This window comes from Narcine bancroftii, chromosome 4 (genome assembly GCF_036971445.1).
Source record: "Narcine bancroftii isolate sNarBan1 chromosome 4, sNarBan1.hap1, whole genome shotgun sequence".
In the NCBI taxonomy this organism is placed as follows: Eukaryota; Metazoa; Chordata; class Chondrichthyes; order Torpediniformes; family Narcinidae; genus Narcine; species Narcine bancroftii.
The window spans coordinates 116,633,745-116,654,509 of record NC_091472.1 but is presented as its reverse complement, the minus strand read 5'-3'; positions in this window follow the sequence as shown (position 1 = coordinate 116,654,509).

The following is a 20,765-nucleotide window of genomic DNA, read 5'->3' as shown; positions in this document are numbered from 1 at the left end:
TTAATCTGGATACAACTGACCCTGCCCATCAACGTGATGGGTAGGGTGATCCATCTATTTAGGTCCTCCTCAATTTTTCGGAGCAAGGGGGTATAATTTACTTTATATAAATTTTGTAGATTATTATCTATCCTGACTCCCAGGTATTTGATCCCCTTTTGTGGCCACTTCAATGGACTATTTTCTTTAAATTGACTATAGTCCCCTTTTGTAAGTGGGATAATTTTGCTATTGTCCCAATTAATCTTGTACCCGGAGACTTTCCCATATTCTTCAAGGGTAGAGTAAAGCTTGGTCAACGAACTTGCTGGGTCTGTCAGATATATCAGCACATCATCCGCAAATACATTGATTTTATGTTCTTCTCGGCCCACTCAAAACCCCTTGATGTCTGGATCCCGTTGTATGGCTTCAGCCAATGGGTTCTGTAGCCAAATTGAATAGAATTGAAGACAATAGACACCCCTGTCTCCTTGATCTCCATCATGGTGGAATCAATTTCGTGTAACATTGTACCTGTTTTATTACATGACAATAAAGGAATCTTGAATGGCAAAGCTGAGGAGAAGAACACAACAAACATAATCCTTTGTGCCTGCTTCACCATTAAACAAGGTCACGGCTGATCTGGCTGTTGACTCAGGTCCTCTTCCCTGTCACCCTTAACTTCCCCCGTTCTTCAAATATCTACATGTGTCTTTAATACATTTAGTGAGGCAGCCACTACTGCTTCCTTGGGCAGAGTTCCACAGATCCACTACTCTCTGGGAGAAGCAGTTCCTCCTCATCTCCATCCTAAATCTACTCCCCCAAATCTGAAGGTTCCATCCCCTAACTCTAGTCTCAGTTTCCAGTAGAAACAACCTCCTTGCTCCTATCTTATCTATTCCTTTCATAATTTTATATGTCTCTGTAAGATCCTCTTGTACTGACTACTATCGATAAGAAAGTCGTTCAGAGGCTAAGTGAGCCCTTCACTGTTCGAATTCATGATGAAGTCCAGGTGAGTTTTCAAAACCAGTTTATATCTGTTCTCAAGTGAGGAGACCAGAACTGCACATAGTACTCCAGATGCAGCCTCACCTAGTACCTTGTACACTTGTGTCAGAACCTCCCTGATCTGAATTTGAGGAGCATAGTAGCATGGGGGTTAGCACAACTTTACAGCACCAGCGACCATGGTTTGAATCTGGCTCCATCATTAAGGAGTTTGAATTTTCTCCCCCTGATGCCATTCAAAAGGGCATCAATCATCCCGGTACCCAAGAAGAGTAGTGTGAGCTGCCTCAACGACTATCACCCAGTAGCACTAACATCTACTGTGATGAAATGCTTTGAGAGGCTGGTCATGGCCAGAATTAACATGTACCTAAGCAATGCTCTGGACCCACTGCAATTCGCCTATTGTCGCAATTACTCCACAGCAGAGGCAATATCGCTGACTCTCCACTCAGCTCTGGATCACCCCAAACACAACAATTCATACATATGGCTGCTCTTCATTGACTATAGCTCGGCCTTCAATACCATTATTCCCTCAGTGCTGGTCAAGAAGATAGAAACTCTAGGCCTCTGTTCCCACCTCTGCAACTGGATCCTTAACTTTCTCATCAGAAGACCAATCAGTTCAAATTGGAAACAGCATCTCCTCCTCACTGACCATCAACACAGGCGCATCCTAAGGATGCGTACTTAGCCCTCTGCTCTACTCACTATACACTTATGCCATCTACAAGTTTGCTGATGACGCCACAATTGTCGGCAGAATCACAAACAATAATGAGGCAGGGTGCAAGAGGGAGATCGATCAGCTCGTTGAATAGTTTAATGACAACAACCTTGTGCTCAATGTTAGTAAAACCAAGGAGATGATGGTGGACTTCAAGAGGAAGTCCAGGGGAACACGACTCAGTCATCAGCAAGGGCTCAGTAGTGGAGAGGGTCAAGAACTTCAAATACCTGGGTGCCAACATCTCCAAGGATCTGTCCTGGAGCCTCCGTGTTAATGCAATCACAAAGAAGGCTCGCCAGCGGCTATACTTTGTGAGGTGTCTGAAGTGGTTCTAGTTCTGGTTGCATCTATCCTCGTTCCCTCAGTTTCCCGGTGGGGCTAGACAAGGTAGATGCATGAATAAGGTTTCTCCCAGCTGGGGTGCCAAGAACCAAGGGGCACAGATAAAGGGTCAAATATTCAGAAGATGTGGAGAAATGTATTTACCCAGAGGGGAGAATTCTCCACCGAAGAGGGCTGTGGAGTTAGGCCACTGAGTATATTCAAGCCAATGTTTGGAAGAGTACTGGATATTAAGGAAATCGAAAGCATGAGTTAGTGCAGGACAGTGTCACTGAGGGGAATGATCAGCCATGATCTTAAGGAGTGGTAGAGCAGGTATGAGGAGATGAATGGCCTGCTCATGCTCCTTTTTCCTATGTTCTTATTCTTATGCATACTACAACATTCCTCAGTACCTCCCAGAGTTTTAAGTCACACTTTTATAGCAGTGACCATTCGATTCAGAGCAAAATCCCACGAACAACGACATGTTTGAATGATGAATGTTTTCATCGAGGATGGCGAGCAGGGAATACTGCAAAGAATACAATGCTTGCCCAATCTTCTTGTTCGCCCAACTGTTTTGCCAACTGTTCATTTGAGTGGCTTTTAGCAAGAGCGATTAATCTGTGTCTTTGGAGACCATCGGGCGATCTAACCAGATTTGGCTGCAGTTTCATCCAGCTGCTATGGATCACAAGCTGCTGCCAGACAACTCATACACGCACACAACCCACCCATCAAATCAGGTTCCTGAACTGTGGGAACATTGTTCACTGGAGAAGGTGCTGATTGTGCCAAAAGTCTATTAATTCCTGCAGCAGGTTTCACGGATCATTAAAGTGACCTGCCATCAGACAGAGAGCAAAATCTGCTATCTCACCTCAGCAGATGCACATTGTGGTGATACAACCACCGGACTGTCTGTGACTGCCTGCGCCTGTCGTCATTCCTACCTACCTACTGCAGGGAGCAACCCACTGTACCTTCAGGGAGGTAACCTGGGAGGCAGGCTCCACTTACTCCCGGCCCCATATAAAGGCTCATGCCGGCCCTTGTGTAAGCAGTAGAGCACATGGAACCAGAAGGGAGACTGAACCTTGCATGCAAGTTTTAAGCTAATTAAAGCCTGTAGTACAGCCTTCGTAGTTTGAGCTTGTTTGTTCGCACTGCAGCACATCACATACATTTAATACCCTGCCTGATTTTTAGTCTTGAATGGACTGCTTGATTAAACTTAACGCCAGTAGGAGCACAAACTGGTTCTATTGGGATGGTAGGATGATGCGACGGTCATGAAAATGCACCAATGCCACTACTTTCTTAGAGGAAGTTTGTGACCCTCAACATCTTATACAGGGGCACAATGGAAGGCAGACCTGCTGGATGGATCACAGCATGGAACGGGAGCTGCTCCACTCAAGATCACAAGAAGCTGCAGAAGGCGGTGAATGCAGCTCCGAACATCACCCAAACTTCCCGTTCCCTCCGCAGACTCCATCTATATTTCCCACTGCCATCACACCCCAGACATACTCTCTTCTCTCTCCTCCTGTTAGGAAGAAGGCCTAAGACGCTTAAAGACAATTTCTTCCCCACAGCCCTCAGGCTCCTGAATAAATCCCACAACAGTGCTCTCATGCTGCCCTTGCTTGGTGCTAAATGATTTTTCTTTTCACTGTAACGCTGAATGTTAGAGATGACCTGTCTTTCTTTGGCTTGGCTTCGCGGACGAAGATTCATGGAGGGGGCAAAAAGTCCACGTCAGCTGCAGGCTCGTTTGTGGCTGACCAGTCCGATGCGGGACAGGCAGACACGATTGCAGCGGTTGCAAGGGAAAATTGGTTGGTTGGGGTTGGGTGTTGGGTTTTTCCTCCTTTGCCTTTTGTCAGTGAGGTGGGCTCTGCGGTCTTCTTCAAAGGAGGCTGCTGCCCGCCAAATTGTGAGGCGCCAAGATGCACGGTTTGAGGCGTTATCAGCCCACTGGCGGTGGTCAATGTGGCAGGCACCAAGAGATTTCTTTAGGCAGTCCTTGTACCTTTTCTTTGGTGCACCTCTGTCACGGTGGCCAGTGGAGAGCTCGCCATATAATACGATCTTGGGAAGGCGATGGTCCTCCATTCTGGAGACGTGACCCATCCAGCGCAGCTGGATCTTCAGCAGCGTGGACTCGATGCTGTCGACCTCTGCCATCTCGAGTACCTCGACGTTAGGGGTGTGAGCGCTCCAATGGATGTTGAGGATGGAGCGGAGACAACGCTGGTGGAAGCGTTCTAGGAGCCGTAGGTGGTGCCGGTAGAGGACCCATGATTCGGAGCCGAACAGGAGTGTGGGTATGACAACGGCTCTGTATACGCTTATCTTTGTGAGGTTTTTCAGTTGGTTGTTTTTCCAGACTCTTTTGTGTAGTCTTCCAAAGGCGCTATTTGCCTTGGCGAGTCTGTTGTCTATCTCATTGTCGATCCTTGCATCTGATGAAATGGTGCAGCCGAGATAGGTAAACTGGTTGACCGTTTTGAGTTTTGTGTGCCCGATGGAGATGTGGGGGGGCTGCAGCTCCGAACATCACCCAAACTTCCCGTTCCCTCCGCAGACTCCATCTATATTTCCCACTGCCATCACACCCCAGACATACTCTCTTCTCTCTCCTCCTGTTAGGAAGAAGGCCTAAGACGCTTAAAGACAATTTCTTCCCCACAGCCCTCAGGCTCCTGAATAAATCCCACAACAGTGCTCTCATGCTGCCCTTGCTTGGTGCTAAATGATTTTTCTTTTCACTGTAACGCTGAATGTTAGAGATGACCTGTAAGTCTGCTGGAATCAGGCTCTCAACTGCCTGAAGGGGGTCCCATGTATTGGAACCAGGATGCGAGAGGATGCTAAAGATACTGAAGGGTTCCTGACCATGTCAGAGGTTCAGATCGGGAACTCGCGTTGCCAATGGTTTGGTCTGAACTCTGCGAGGCTGCAGAGGCTGCAGGAGCACTGGAGGCAGATCTATAGACACACAGGGACTCTGGGCTGAACCTTTTTTTGCTTCTCTTTCTAGAGACGGTTCAGGCAATTTCTGCCTATGGTGAATCTGTCTGCCTTACAGCAGGCAAAAGCAATTCCATGTAATATGATACTGTTTTATTACTATGACAATAAACTAAATCTTGAATCTTGAATCTTTACACAGGGTCCGCACTGCGCCTAGGGAACAGGGGTAGGGAGGGGGATGTAGGTTCCAGGGAGGGAGGGAGAAAATGGGACTGGGGAGGGAGGAGCAGGGACCGGGGAGGGGGGAGTATGGGGAGGGGGGGAGGGTAGAAGCGGGGAACAGGGGAGCGGGGAATGGGGAGCGGAATGGAGTGGGAGTGGGGGAGAGCGAGAAGCAGGTTGAAGGAGAGCAGAACACAGTCTATGGGGAAGGGGGGAAGCAGAGACTGGGGAGGTGGGGAGAGAGAGAGGGACACACTGGGCTTCAGTGACCCGGCACTGAGCCAACGTGGCCAGGGCCGAGTGAGGGCATTTGCATCCCACCTCACCCCCTTCCCTCAGGGAGTCGGTATCCCATTGCTCCCCCCAAGCCCCTCACTCACTGGACTGCACCTCTCCCCAAATAATAACGCCTTACCTGATCACTGCATTTTGGTCGGGGCACTTCGCGAATATATAGCCTCACTTGAGCTGAACTTGTCTGACCCTGACTGCATCCCTCTGGGGTCTGCGCCCTAGATGACTGTCTATTTCGCCTCATTCCAGGGAACGCCAGATATATCGAATGATAATGTGGAGTGAGTCAAGGATGACGGTGGAATTCAGTGACCTCCCCCGGAGAATGTCAGACACTTTCTCTGTCCTATTTTGTTTTCTTCTTGCTTTGCCCAAATTTTCCCCTCTGCTACCCCCCAACCCCGGCTCATACTTGTGGGGTGGGCATCCCAATCCCATACAAACCATTCTGTCTATGGGAGAGGACAGAGCAACCTCATATGTCACTGACATTGCTGCACTCCCTCAGTGTGGCACTGGGGGGAGGAGTCACGTGATGGAGTAGTGGCCGATAGGAGAATATCAGCCCTCTCCAGAAAAGAAGAAATAAAGTGAAGAAAACACAAATCTCAAGAAACACAAAACACAACAAATAAAAGATAATGTTGTGAAGAAAAGAAAGAAAATGGCACCGAAGAAGGAAAAAGCAAAAACAACGGGAAAAAAAGGAAAGTCGCCGGAAGAGAAAGGAGAAGGCCTTACCTGCATGAAGAGGCAGGGAGCCGCCGTGGACAGAGGAGCCCCCTCCCCGAGGTTAGTGGAGACCCTGCAGAGTCGCGACCTCCCGACTGCGGGACTGCAAAGCAAACAGAAGTGCGCAACTCCTCGCGCATGCGCAATGCGCACACCAAGGAAAAGGAAAATACCGACAGGAGGGGGGCCCAGCTGGGGAATGAACTTACACAGCGCGACCAGCTGAGAGATGCCTGACAGTAGGGCTCTCCGCTGGAAGAAGAGGAAAGCAACGGGAAAGGGAGTGATAAGAAAGAAAAACAGCAACAGGAAGCCCAACAGTTAACTAGCCCAGAAGAAGAGGTCCAACAACAAGAAGCTATGCAAAAAAACACCCAACAAACAGCTCAACAAGAAAGTCAGAAGAGACACAGATACAAGGGAGAGAAGTAGAAGACACAAACCCAGGAGCAGACACAGAAGAAGAAGAAGAAGAAGAAGAAGAAGAAGAAGAAGAAGAAGAAGACCAAGATCTGCACAGAGGAATAGAAGGTAAAATAGATGGACAGTATATAGATTTTAAAAAATTTCAAGAACAAATGAAAGCATTAAAAGAATGGTTGACATTAGAATTTAGTGAGAAGTGTGGCACTGGGAATGCTGAGCGAATTTTGTGCTCAGATGTCTGCAGTGAGACTTGAACACAGGAATCTGACTGGAAAAGATTTCCTTAAGAAATATGGCTGTTTAATGATGCCAAAAAATACAACTGATTTTCTTAGCAGCTGCAAAGTTAAATTATCATTGAACTCCTTGAACCAATGCAGAGAGCTGTTAGTTTAGTCCCAGGACTCTGCTCCATCAGAGAAAGCCATTAATCTTGCATGAATTTGACATCTTGACTTCACATTCCAGCCCGGCACCAACATATTTTACTGCCCCCAGTAACCCTTCCATGAGCTTCCCGCTTTCCCAACTCCCTAGATGTATGAACCGTTGGAGCTGCAGCCCCAGTAGATGGGCCAAAAGCTGTGGGCATCTTGATTTATGGGCACTGAAGATCTTGCCAAGGAGGTGGTTGCAGAATCTGTTTCTCACAGACTCGAAGTGACTGGTTCCAATTTAATGTGATTGTTTTGTGACCTTGCTGTGTGCTTCTCTGGTCATTCCCTGTGGAGGTTTGGCCAAACGATCCACGGTGGGCCTTCCCGTCAACAACTCTCATCCATCTCCAACTCCACCAGAACCTGGATAATCTCCAAGTGGATCATGTTCCCAGCGGGTATGAAGGTTAGATTTGTCTCACTGCCACCATTCCACAGGATCTCAAGAGTTACTGGAGTAGACATTTGGCCCGTCAAGCCTGTGTTAACTCTTTGAAAGAGTTGTCCAGTTAGTCCTATCGTCCAACTCTTTCAATTTCAAGTTTAAGTTCAAATTTATTGTCCAGGTACATATATTACATGGCATCACATACAATCCTGAGATGCTTTTTCCTGTGGGCCAGGCAGAATTTCTATTTATCAGTAGTGCAATCTGTACTCAAGAAAAAGATATGTATACAAAAGAGAGAAATGCAAACAAATGGACTGTGCAAATGCAGTCCCACCTCATCTCTCCAGTCCTCCCTCATCCCTCCATTCCCCCTCCTCCATCCATCCCCCTCATCCCTCCATCCCCGTCATCCCTCCATCCCCTTTGTCCCTCCATCCCCCTCGTCTTTCCAGTCCCCCTTCGGCCTCCAGACCTCCCTCTCTCTTCTAGTTCCCCCTCATCCTTCCAGTCCCCCTCACTCTTCCAGTCCTCCCTTGACCTTCCAGTCCCTCCTCATCTTTCCAGTACCCTCTCTTCATACCTCCCTCTTCCCTCCTACTGTGATTGAAAGCTTCCCCTGTCAGTGCAAGCCATGTTTATTTGGTGTTTACATGATACCAGAGACTATTCATACCATTATGTTGATGCCAGTCTGGGAGAAGACCTGAGACCACAGCAGTAGACCAGTGAGGGGAAAACTCACAACCCCTGACTTAAAAATTGTGCAGAGAGCTATCCTGGCACAATTACTTTTGCACAATTCAAACACTGAACAGGCTCACAATGTCTGTGCTGAACATAGTGATTAAACGAAACCTTTCTGCCTCCAGACAATGCACACCCTTCTATTCCCTGCATAGTCACATGTCATCTAAAAGCCTCATATCTTTCACTACGACCCGTGGCAGCCCGTTCCAGGCACCTACTATTCACAATGTTAAAAATCTTGCTCCATACATCTCCTTTAAACTTTGCCCCCCCTCACCTTATATTCATGTCTTTTAGCATTTGGCTTGGTTACCCTGGGACAAAATGATTGGTAGTTCCACACTGAAGTTTCACCCACTGTCTGTTCCAACCATTCAGACAGCCACCCAGATCCAATACATGGTGCGTGTGTTGAAGGATGGCAGCAAGGATCGAATAATAAAATGAGAGGTGACACATTATATTAGTAATTAATATGATAACACATCACCCATAAAAAGGCAATATACACAACTGCCATGTACGACAAGATCTGCGCAATTATGTTAATAATGATTAATAGTTAACTTCATGTCCGCTGATTATCGTTCTGCCACATTGCCAAAGGTGATCATTCACACAAACAATTTTCAGTTTCTAATATTTTTCAGATGATTGGTTATTCCAATTTATTATGTTCAGTTTTCAGGAAAAACCTTTGACTTTCCTTGGCTGGTTTTGAATCGATGAAAGCCTCATCCCATTGCCTGGTCTGACTCCCAACCCAGCACAAACTTCAAACAAATTCAATGATATGGTTCACAAACAAATATGCAAGTAGCTGGCTTGCCTTGCTGTGAGTGGAATTGGACAAAGCCTCCAGTGAAAACTCACCTGATACCTGTGTGGGTTAAGCTTGTGGTCTCAGGTTATCACCATTCATGCAGACCTTGCGAAAAGACCTGGGGCAGAAAGACAAATCAGCAGTGGAGCAGTGGGAAAGCTCTTGTTCAAGTCCATCGCTTCCAGACAGAAATCTCTTTTTCCTTTCAAAATTAGAAAATAAATCTGCTTTGTCCCTAGAACCATAGAATGCCACAGCACAAAAAACAGGCCATTATCCCATTCGTCCCATTGACCTGCTCCCATTCAATAGCCCTCCAGACCTCTCTCATCCATGTATCTATCCAATTTATTCTTAAAACTCAAGATCAAGCCTTCATTCACCACATCAGATGGCAGCTTAGTCCACACTCCCATCACTCTCTGAGTGAAGAACTTTCCCCTAATGTTTCCCCTAAACCTTTCCCCTTGCAGATTCAAACAATGATATCTCGTATTTATCTCCCACAATCTAAATGGAAAAGGCCTACTCGCATCCACTCTGTCTATACCTCTCATAATCTTGTAAACCTCTATCAAATCTCCCCTTATTCTTCTTTGCTCCAAGGAATAAAGTCCTAAGCTGTTTAATCTTTCCCTGTAACTCAACTCCTGAAGACCCAGTAACAACCTAGTAAATCTCCTCTGTACTCTTTCAATCTTATTGATATCTTTCCTGTAGTTAGGCCCTCAGAATTGCACAAAATATTCCAAATTTGTCCTCACCAGTGTCTTAAACAACTTCAACATAACATTCTAACTCCTATACTCAATACTTTAATTTATAAAGGCTAAGATGCCAAAAGCTTTTTTAACAACCCTGACCACCTGCGAATCCACCTTCAGGGAACAATGTATCTGTATTTGCTTTGCTTCTCCGCACTCCTCAGCGCCCTACTATTTACTATTTGCCTTTCCAAAATGGAATACCTCACACTTTTCTGCATAAACTCCATCTGCCATTTTTGACCCATTCTCCTAGGTGGTTCAGATCCCTCAGCATGCTTTGAAAAGTCTTCCTCACTGTCCACAACACCTCCTATCTTTGTGTCATCAGCAAACTTGCTGATCCAATTTATCAGATTATCATCCTGAACATTGATGTAGACAACAAACAACAATGGTTCAAACACAGATCCCTGAAGCACACGACTAATCACAGGCCTCCAGTCTAATTGCAGGAAACTGCAGCTCAAACCCGTACAAGCCTCCATCAACCATCTCCACTTTACATTGCCTTGGAAAAGCAACCAACATGTTCAAGTCCAATTTTATTGCCACACATACCAAGTTGCAGTGATAGAAATGATCTTGTTAGGCATCTCATAGCAGTGGATGCAGCTCATATCTTCTGTTAGGAAGAAGATTCATGAATATGAAAATGCACTTGAACTTGAGACTAATTAAAGGGATGCAGATCCTTGCAATCCCTCTGAATCCTCATCTGAAAGAAGAAATGTCATTTCACACAAATATATTCTCACATTGATAATTATTCAAGACACAAGGCACTCTGACCTCCAGTCTCCACAAATCTCACAACTGATCACATGTCACCATTGCACATTGTCCCACACCTCCTCACAAAGTCCCTGATGAATCATAATCCTCGCTGATTCACCGACCACACACAACTTTGCATTTGGCCACATTTATAAATGTCAGACAATGAAAGCCCAGTGCATCAATAAAAACAGTGACAGGTTATTATTGGGTAGTCACTTGAGACCAAGGATGACCCACTTCCACACTGAGCCTGTGGATTCTGAGGTCAGCGGGGGAACCACATATTCTCCCACAGATGGGGCACGCAGTTGCTGATGGTGTGATTGGGTAGGTTTGAGCTTGTGTGTTCCCAGTGTCAGTGTCTCATGGTCTTGAGGATACCAGTTCCACCAAACTTTAGCTGCGATGGGCCTCAGATCCCCAGAAGTCATTGAGGATGTTGCCTTTCTCCAAGAAGATTTTGAGCACATCCTGGAATCTTTTCCTCTCTCTAACTGGTAATATTTTCCCATGACAGAGCTCAGCCTGCTGTCAAATAGCATACAATGTGGCGATATCTCAGCGTAATGAGAACCTTAATGCTGGCTCACCTGGGAGTGGGCAGGAAAGTTGCTTCTGGTGAATTTGGGCAATTCTGCGGACCCTGGAATGAGAGTATTTTCCAATATCATGGAGTCGTAGAATTCTACGGAAACAGGAATTCAGTCCAACTTGTTCAAGCGATTCTCATTTGCCTGTGTTTGGCCCATTTCTCTCTAAACATTCCCCATCCATGTACCTGATTAAATGTTTTTATAAATGAGGAATATTGTCCCTGCTCCTGCCACTTCCTCTGGCAACTCGTTCCACAGACCCACCACCCTCTGAGTGAAGTTACCCCTTCAGGTCTCTTTTCAATCCTTCTCCTCACATGTGACATCTATGCTCTCTAATTTTAGAATGTCCTACCCTGGAAAAAAGACTATGACTTTACTTCATGATTTTATAAACCTCAATGATAGAACCATAGAACGTCACGGCACAGAAAACAGGCTATTTGGCCCCTCTAGTCTGTGCCAACCAGTATTCCACTAGTCCCATTGACCTGCTCCCATTCCATAAGCCTCCATACCTCTCTCATCCGTGTATCTATCCAATTTATTCTTAAAACTTAAGATTAAGCCCACATTTACCACATCAGATGGAAGCTCATTCCACACTCCCACCACTCTCTGAGTGAAGAACTTTCCCCTAATGTTTCCCCTGAACCTTTCCCCTTGCAGCTTCAAACAATGATCTCTTGTATTTATCTTCCACAACTGAGGTACCACCATTAGTCACCTCAATGTCTTACTGATGAAACTTGCCCCATCAGGGTTCTCCAGATGATAACCTCTTTCTTTCAGGCTACCACAGAGTACCTTTCTGTTCCTCTTATTCCAAGAGAAACATCAGACAGATAGCACTTCCAGCCATCTGCCACTCTGGAGCTTTCTGTTTCAGTTCCTACAAGCTTCCTGGCTTGCACTGTTCAGTCTCTTTTTCTTCAACTGCTAGAAAAACCATGTGACTCTCTCACTTGCCACAAAACCCCCATCTTCTCCAGCAAACAATAGGAGATTCTTTTGCTCCTGACTGTTGTCTTAGGTAAACAAACTTCTCAGGAGTGACCTTTCTGTGCATTTTGCAGAAAGGTCTGAAGCCTTGTAAAAATGTTCAACACAGATGACCTGTCTCCAGTTGATTCATTTGATGACATATTTTCAATTAGCAGCAACTTGTGAAATGTGCAGAGCATTCTTCATAGTTGCTGTAAAGTCCACTGAATATGAATTCTTCAGTATTTCAAATAAAATCTGTTTTAAAATGTGTGTATGTATGTAACTACTCTAATTTTACGAAACTCTACCAAAATTTGTCTACATTACAACATCCCTGACCACCTGCGATGCCACCTTCAGGGAACAATGTATCTGTATTTGCTTTGCTCCTTTGTTCTTCTCAGTGCTCTACCATTTACTGTGTATGTCCTACCTTGTTTTGCCTTTCCAAAATGCAATACATCACACTTGTCTGCATAAACTCCATCAGCCATTTTTTGACCCATTTTCCCAGTTGGTCCAGATCCCTCTGCACGCATTTAAAATCTTCCTCACTGTCCACAACACCTCCTATCTTTGTATCTTCAGCAAACCTACTCATCCAATTCACCACGTTATCATACAGATCATTGATATAGACAACAAACAACAATTGTTCAAACACACCACTAATCACAGGCCTCCAGTCTGAGAAACAACCATCCACTACTACCCTCTTTTTTCTCCCAGATAACCAATTTCGAATCCAGTTTACAACCTCTCACAGGCCTCCAGTCTGAGAAGCAACCATCCACTACTACCCTCTTTTTTCTCCCACACAACCAATTTCGAATCCAGTTTACAACCTCTCCATGGATACCTAGTGTCTTAACATTTTGAACTAACCTCCCATGTGGGACCTGGTCAAAGGCTTTACTAAAGTCCATGTGGGCAACATCTACAGCCTTTCCTTCATCTACTTTGTTGGTAATGTCCTCGATAAACTCTACAACATTCATTAAACATGACCTATCACACATAAAGCCATGCTGACTGTCCTTAATCAGCCAACAGCTGTCCAAATCCTATCACACAGAACGTCTTCCAATAATTTACCTACTACTGACATCAGGCTCACCAGCCCATAATTACCTGGTTTACTTTTGGAGCCTTTTTTAAACAATGGCACCTCATCTGTGACTAAGGACATTTTGAATATATCTGCCTAGGCCCCTGCAATTTCTACACTGGTCTCCCTCAAAGTCAAAGGGAATATCATAAATGGCCCAGGGGATTTATCTACTTCCTCCTCCTTAATCTCCATATGTTCCATGACACTTCTGTTTGTTTCCCTTCCTTCCTTATACACTATGTCAGGTTCCTGAGCAAATACTGATGCAAGAAAAACTGTTTAAGATCTCCCCCATTATGTGAGGCTTCACATATAGACACAAGAGAAACTTGTCCGTGAACTACTCTTTGCAGATGATGCCGCTTTAGTTGCCCATTCAGAGCCAGCTCTTCAGCGCTTGACGTCCTGCTTTGCGGAAACTGCCAAAATGTTTGGCCTGGAAGTCAGCCTGAAGAAAACTGAGGTCCTCCATCAGCCAGCTCCCCACCATGACTACCAGCCCCCCCACATCTCCATCGGGCACACAAAACTCAAAACGGTCAACCAGTTTACCTATCTCGGCTGCACCATTTCATCAGATGCAAGGATCGACAATGAGATAGACAACAGACTCGCCAAGGCAAATAGCACCTTTGGAAGACTACACAAAAGAGTCTGGAAAAACAACCAACTGAAAAACCTCACAAAGATAAGCGTATACAGAGCCGTTGTCATACCCACACTCCTGTTCGGCTCCGAATCATGGGTCCTATACCGGCACCACCTATGGCTCCTAGAACGCTTCCACCAGCGTTGTCTCCGCTCCATCCTCAACATCCATTGGAGCGCTTACACCCCTAACGTCGAAGTACTCGAGATGGCAGAGGTCGACAGCATCGAGTCCACGCTGCTGAAGATCCAGCTGCGCTGGATGGGTCACGTCTCCAGAATGGAGGACCATTGCCTTCCCAAGATCGTGTTCTATGGCGAGCTCTCCACTGGCCACCGTGACAGAGGTGCACCAAAGAAGAGGTACAAGGACTGCCTAAAGAAATCTCTTGGTGCCTGCCACATTGACCACCGCCAGTGGGCTGATAACGCCTCAAACCGTGCATCTTGGCGCCTCACAGTTCGGCGGGCAGCAACCTCCTTTGAAGAAGACCGCAGAGCCCACCTCACTGACAAAAGGCAAAGGAGGAAAAACCCAACACCCAACCCCAACCAACCAATTTTCCCCTGCAACCGCTGCAACCGTGTCTGCCTGTCCCGCATCGGACTTGTCAGCCACAAACGAGCCTGCAGCTGACGTGGACTTTTTACCCCCTCCATAAATCTTCATCCGCGAAGCCAAGCCAAAGAAGACATATAGTTGACCACTCTGATCCTCATGGGGACCAATTTTGTCCCTTACTATATCCTCTTACTCTTAATAACTTGTAGAAACCCTTAAGGTTTAACTTCACAATATCTGCCAAAGCAACCTCATGCCTTTTTTTTGTCTTCCTGATTTCCTTCTTGAGTATTTTCTTGCCTTTTCTATACACTTTAAGTAACTTATTAGCTCCTTGTTGCCTATATTTGCTGTACACCTCCCTCTTCTTCTTAACCAGATCACCAATATCCCTTGAAAACCAGGGTTCCCTATGCCTGTTAACTTTGCCTTTAATCCTAACAGGAACATGCAAACTCTGCACTCTCAAAATATTTTCCTTTAAAAGCCTTCACTTACTTAACATACCTTTGCCAGAAAACAATATATCCCAATCCACTCTTCCCAGATCCTTTCTCATTTCCACAAAATTTGCCTTCCTCCAACTTAGAATCCCAACATAAAGACCAGACTCGTCCTTTTCCATAATTAACTTGAAACTAATGACATTATGGTCACTGGATACAAAATGTTCACCTACCACCTGACCTGTCTGGTTCCCTCATAGGAGATCAAGTACTGCATCCTCTTTCACTCGTACCTTTATTTATTGATTCAGAAAACTTTTCTAAACACATTTGACAAACTCCAAGCCATCCAGCCCATTTACAGTATGGGAACCCCAGTCAATATTACGAAAGTTAAAATTTCATACTATCACAACTTTCTGTTTCTTACATCGGCCTGCTATCTCTCTACAGATCTGCTCCTCCAACTCTCGGGTAGTCTACAATACAGCCCTATCAGTGTGGTCACACCTTTCCTGTTCCTCAACTCCACCCATATGGCCTCTGTAGACAAACCCTCCTAAATGTCCTATTTAAGCACAGCTGAGATATTTTCTCTGACTAGCAATGCCACTCCTCCCCCTTTTATCCCTTCCCTCTATCATGTCTGAAACAATGGAACCCAGGAACATTAAAAGCTGTTAGTCCTGCCCCTCCTGCAGCCAAGTCTCACTAAGTGCAATAATGTTGTAATCCCATGTGTCAATCCATGACCTAAGGTCATCAACCTTTCTAACAATACTCCTTGCATTAAAATAAATACACCTGAGAAAATTTCTATCATGTACAAATGTTTTGATTTTTCTGTCTATACATGCAGTCCTCACATGACCTTTATCCTCCTCCTTCTGCAAGTCTAGTTTAAACCCATCAAGACAAGATGAACAAACCTACCCACAAGGATATTAATCCCCTTCCAGTTCAGACACAATCGCTCCCATTGGTACAGATCCCACCTTTCCTGGCACAGAACCCAGTGATCTAGAAACCTGAAGCCCTCCCTACTACATGACTCCAGCCATGTGCTAAACTGTCTTATCCTCCTATTTCTAACATCTCCAGCATGTGGCATGGGAAGTAATCCTGAGATCACTACCCTGCAGGTCCTCTTCTTCATCTTAGCGCCTAACTCCCTGAAATCTCCTTGCAGGACCTCCTCACCCTTCCTACTTATGTTATTGGTCCCTACATGACATTTGGCTGATCACATTATCTCCTAAGAATGTCATGGACTCAGATCCTGGCACCAGGGAGCAACATACCATCTGGGATTCATGATTTTCTCCACAGAACCTCTCACCTGTCTTCATAACTATGGAATCCCCTATCACTACAGCTTGCCTTTTTTACCCCTTCCCTTCTTAGCCACAGCACCAGACCCCGTGCCGGAGACCTGATTGCCATGGCTTGTACCTGGTAGGTCGCCACCCCCCTCCTCAGCAGTATCCAAAGAGGTATTCTTGTTTTTCAGGGGAACGCCCACGGGGCGGGGGGGGGGGTGGGAGGGGGGGGCAGCTGCTCTGCCTGCCTGTTCCCTCTCCCTGTCCTCTCCTAACTGTAACCCATCTACCCTCTTCCTGTCTCCTATATATACACACAAGTATAATGTATAGATCTAACAGATAGATAGAAAGAGAGGGAGGGAGAGAGGAAGGAAGGAGGGAGAGCAGGAGAGAGGGAGAGGGAGGAGGGAGAAAGATGAGAGAGGGAGGGAAAGATAGTGCTAGAGAGAGAGAGAGAGAGAGAGAGAGGGAGAGGGAGAGATGTTGAGGGAAGAAATTTCAGAGCTCAGGGCTCATGGAACTGTAGGCACTAAGAGTGGTGTGATTAAAACAAGGTATGTACAGTAGCCAGGCAGAGCACAGAGAGCTGATGGGAATTTGTGAGAGGGACAAAAATATTGTCTTCCATAGGTGTGGTGAACAGTTGACGGGTGCAAATGGACTTCAGGTTAGAAGCAGACCATTGTCAATCCCTTCATTTACAAGAACATACCAAACAGGCCATTTGTCCCAGCTTGTCCCAGCTTGTCTGTGCTAGTGTTTATGCTTCATATGAACTCACCTTACCCCATGAGAGCACCTTTCCTCCTTCCCTTATATATCTTGTTTCCCTTTTGAGCAGGTTGTGCTTCCACTCAAATCACTTGCCCTTTGCAGCAGTTGAACGGCTCATTCAAATCCCCTGGAAGTCTGCTTGGATTTCTCTAAGTGTCTGCTATTTGTGGTTCCTGGACATGGATAATAGAAGCCTACTCAGACTGAATCTTGGTTCCTGTGTCAACTCATCTGAGAAGCATGCTCATAAAGCACATTGTGTCTGCCTATGGTGGGCCATGCTGACCTCTTCTCAATTCATCAGAACATTGTAATATACAACAGCAGAATCAGCTCATTTTGTTGTGAAGAACAGGCTGCTCACAGATCTATTGGGTATTTCTTTAAAATGCTGATAGAAGTGAGTGACGTTTCATAATTAATTATGTTTCTGGCATCACTATTCTGAAACTGCATTTGTATAGCACACTTGCAACAAGCAAACTGCTTTTTGAAGTTGCAACGCAAGGAACACAGCTGCCAACTTGTACAGAGTGGGAACCCAGAAACATCAATGCTACAGGACTGGATTTTCTGATTTTAACAAAATATGAAATGAAAACAGAAAATGCTGGAAATACTCAACAGGTCAGGCAGCATCTGTGGAGTCAGGTTGATGACATTTCTGATGGAAGCATATACTTCCTCTGGCTGGGTAAAAAGACAAAATAAACAATCTGTCTCTTCCACTTAAACCTCTTTGAGGTTGTCCCAGTTTAGATGAACAGACAATGGTCTGGATCTTTGATTGTTTCTCCCTCCACAGGTGTGACCTGGTCTGCTGTGTTTATAAAGGTGGCACCCATGCTGTTGCCTGGGTTCGATTCTGGCCTCCGATGGTATATCTGTGGGGTTTTCCTGGTCTCTCGAAATCCCCATGGGTTTTCTCCAGGAGCTCTGCATTCTTACCACATCCTAAAGACATGTAGGCTGATGGCTGAGTTGGTAAATTGTTTGTATTGTGTAGGTGCTGGTTGTTGATGGACAAATGGGAGAGAATGTCCATGTTGTACTTTGTATAGATAATATGAATGCTCACAGATGTTTTCCCAGGATAGATAACTCTACATCTAGACGATATAGGGTTAAGGTGAGATGGGAAAGATTTGAAAGTACGAGGAGTGACATTTTTACCCAGAGAATGATCCGTATCTGGAACAAGCTGCCAGAGGAAACTGTAGGAGCAGGGACAATTACAATATTTAAAAGGCAGATTTATAGATAAGAAGGGTTTAGAATCATATGGACCAAATTCAGGCAAATGGGACCAGCCCAGAATGATGGACTGAAGGGCCTGTTCTCTATTTTTTACATCGATTCAACTAACTTTATAAAAAAGATGATGGTGGTTGGTGGATGAGGACTCCGATCTGTCCGGGTGGTTGTCTCACAGGTGAAATGATTTGCTGCACCTCGTTCCATAAAGGCAATGCCGCTAAATGAGGCAGCTTAGGGATGGGCTGATGATGCTGTCACCCCGTGACCCAGGAGCCACCACCAGGGCTCCACAGTGCTGGGGTTAGGGGTCCCTCCTGCAATCCTGAAATGACCTCTTCCCGTTCCCCCTCCGCCCCTTGCTCCTTTACCAAGGCCGCCAAGACCGAGAAGCCGGAGGGTAGTGAGGAGTCGGAGAGAGCGTGAATGGACGTGCAAGGTGAGGGGGAGTGGAGGTGTCTGGCCAAAAGAGCATGGAGGCCCAGCAGGGGCAAGGAGAGTCGGACACCCCCCGACCTGCTGGGGCTAGAGGACAAAGGGACCGGGTGCTGAGCTCTAAGGCTTGGGAGGAAGGAGGAGAGATGCTGAGGGGTGGACACAAAGAAGAAGAGCTGGGGAGTTTGATGGTTGAAAGAGGGGAGCAAAGAACTGGGCTCAACGTGGTAGAGGGGCAGCCTGAGGAGCCTTAGGTTTTATAACGCGAATCTCCTTTTGATTTAATGTGGGATTAATGGCTGCCTTTGTTACCCATAATACCCCACTCAGCTGGAACTGCTCTGGGAAACACAGAGCAGTTCTAGCTGCGTGGGGGATTATGAGTAACAAAGGCAGCCATTACTCGGTGCATAAATTTGACCTCACAGTGACAGGCGGCGCTACTGCACCATTCATCCCGCCTCCCTCAGTTCCAGAAGATAGCACCCTACACCCCTCTCTATAAAAGCAATGCTGGAACAGCCTTATAGGGTTTCTATTGACTGATGTATTGATTCACTGATAAGTAATTGCTCAATGTCGAATTTCAGAAGCAGAATGTGGTTCTCCTGGATATAATTGCTCTCCCTTTTGGGGAGTTGATGGGCCATCTTCACTGAAACTAACAATGGTGTGAAATGCAAGGGAGAGAAATTAAGGCAATGTTAATGTGTTTCTAGGCAAAACCTTAATTACACAAACTTAATCCATTCCAAAGAAGGCAGGACTTTAAATGAACTGAGCTCAGCAGACCAAAAGTGAGTAAGAGATTGCCAAATAATAAATGGGGCTGGATTATCTCTCGGAAATCAGTCTCAATGCTCTTCCTGACTTTCACTGACCACAACGTACTGTGTTCAGAGAATGGGGTTAAAAAAGGAAGTTCTTAACCACAATCCTTTTCTCTCCCACAGATGTTGCTTGACCCGCTGAGTTCCTCCAGCAGATTCTTGTTTCAGATTCCAGCATCTCCAGTCTCTCGTTTGTCTCCTGTATTTAACCACACTTCATACAGAAAACTTCCAGCCTCACTCACATTTGAGAGGAGAGTGGAGTGTAACTGTTTGCCTGGAAACTGAATTACACTCATTTTTGTTGCACTAGGTTTTGACTTCATACTAAATTAGAAAAATCATAATAATCGGTCATTATTCTATTTAAGAAGCACCAAGTCCCTCCCATTTTTATGCAGGACATGTTGGACAAGCCCTTTGTATACTGGCCTAAGTACACTGGCAAGGAGCAGAAAGGAGGGGGGAGGGGGAAATAGAATGAAAGAATGTTTTTGAACATATGGTTTGCTATGGAATTGGGCAGTGAAGGCAGATTCAATGATAATGTCCTCAAGAAGTTGGATACGACATTGGACAGGATTTTATTGGGAAGCATGGGACCTGGGGGTGGGGGAGGGGGTAACTGATCAGCTCTGCTGCAGAAGTATGTGAGATCAATAAGAAGGTTCTTCCTCCTGTGGGCCAGAATGGGCAGATGCAGGTAATACAGATAATCAGGAAACACAGGGAGGTCAGGCTCGATCAAGATAGTGTGGGATAAGGGTGCGACTGTGACAAATAAAATATCAGTAGGAAGTACCTTGGTTTTGTCAGTGGCTGATCTGAAAGTGCTCGTTGAAGATTCTGACTCAATTGAGATGTTGTGCTGAGAAACTCACAGCTTGTTTCAGTGTTGGTTAGGCAAGGGCCAAGTTCTTGCTCAAATGGAAACTGATACACTCTCTCAGCTCAAGATTGGGATGGCAAAGATGACCAGCTTGATAAGGTCAGAGGATCATGGTTGTACAGCATAGAAACAGGCTCTTCACCCCAATTCATTTATGCTGATCAAGTTGTCTCCCTGACCTAGTCCCAGGACTGCATTTAACATGTATATCATTGCAATTCCAGAGATGTCCCATTTTCCTCCCTGTGTCATTATCTAGACTT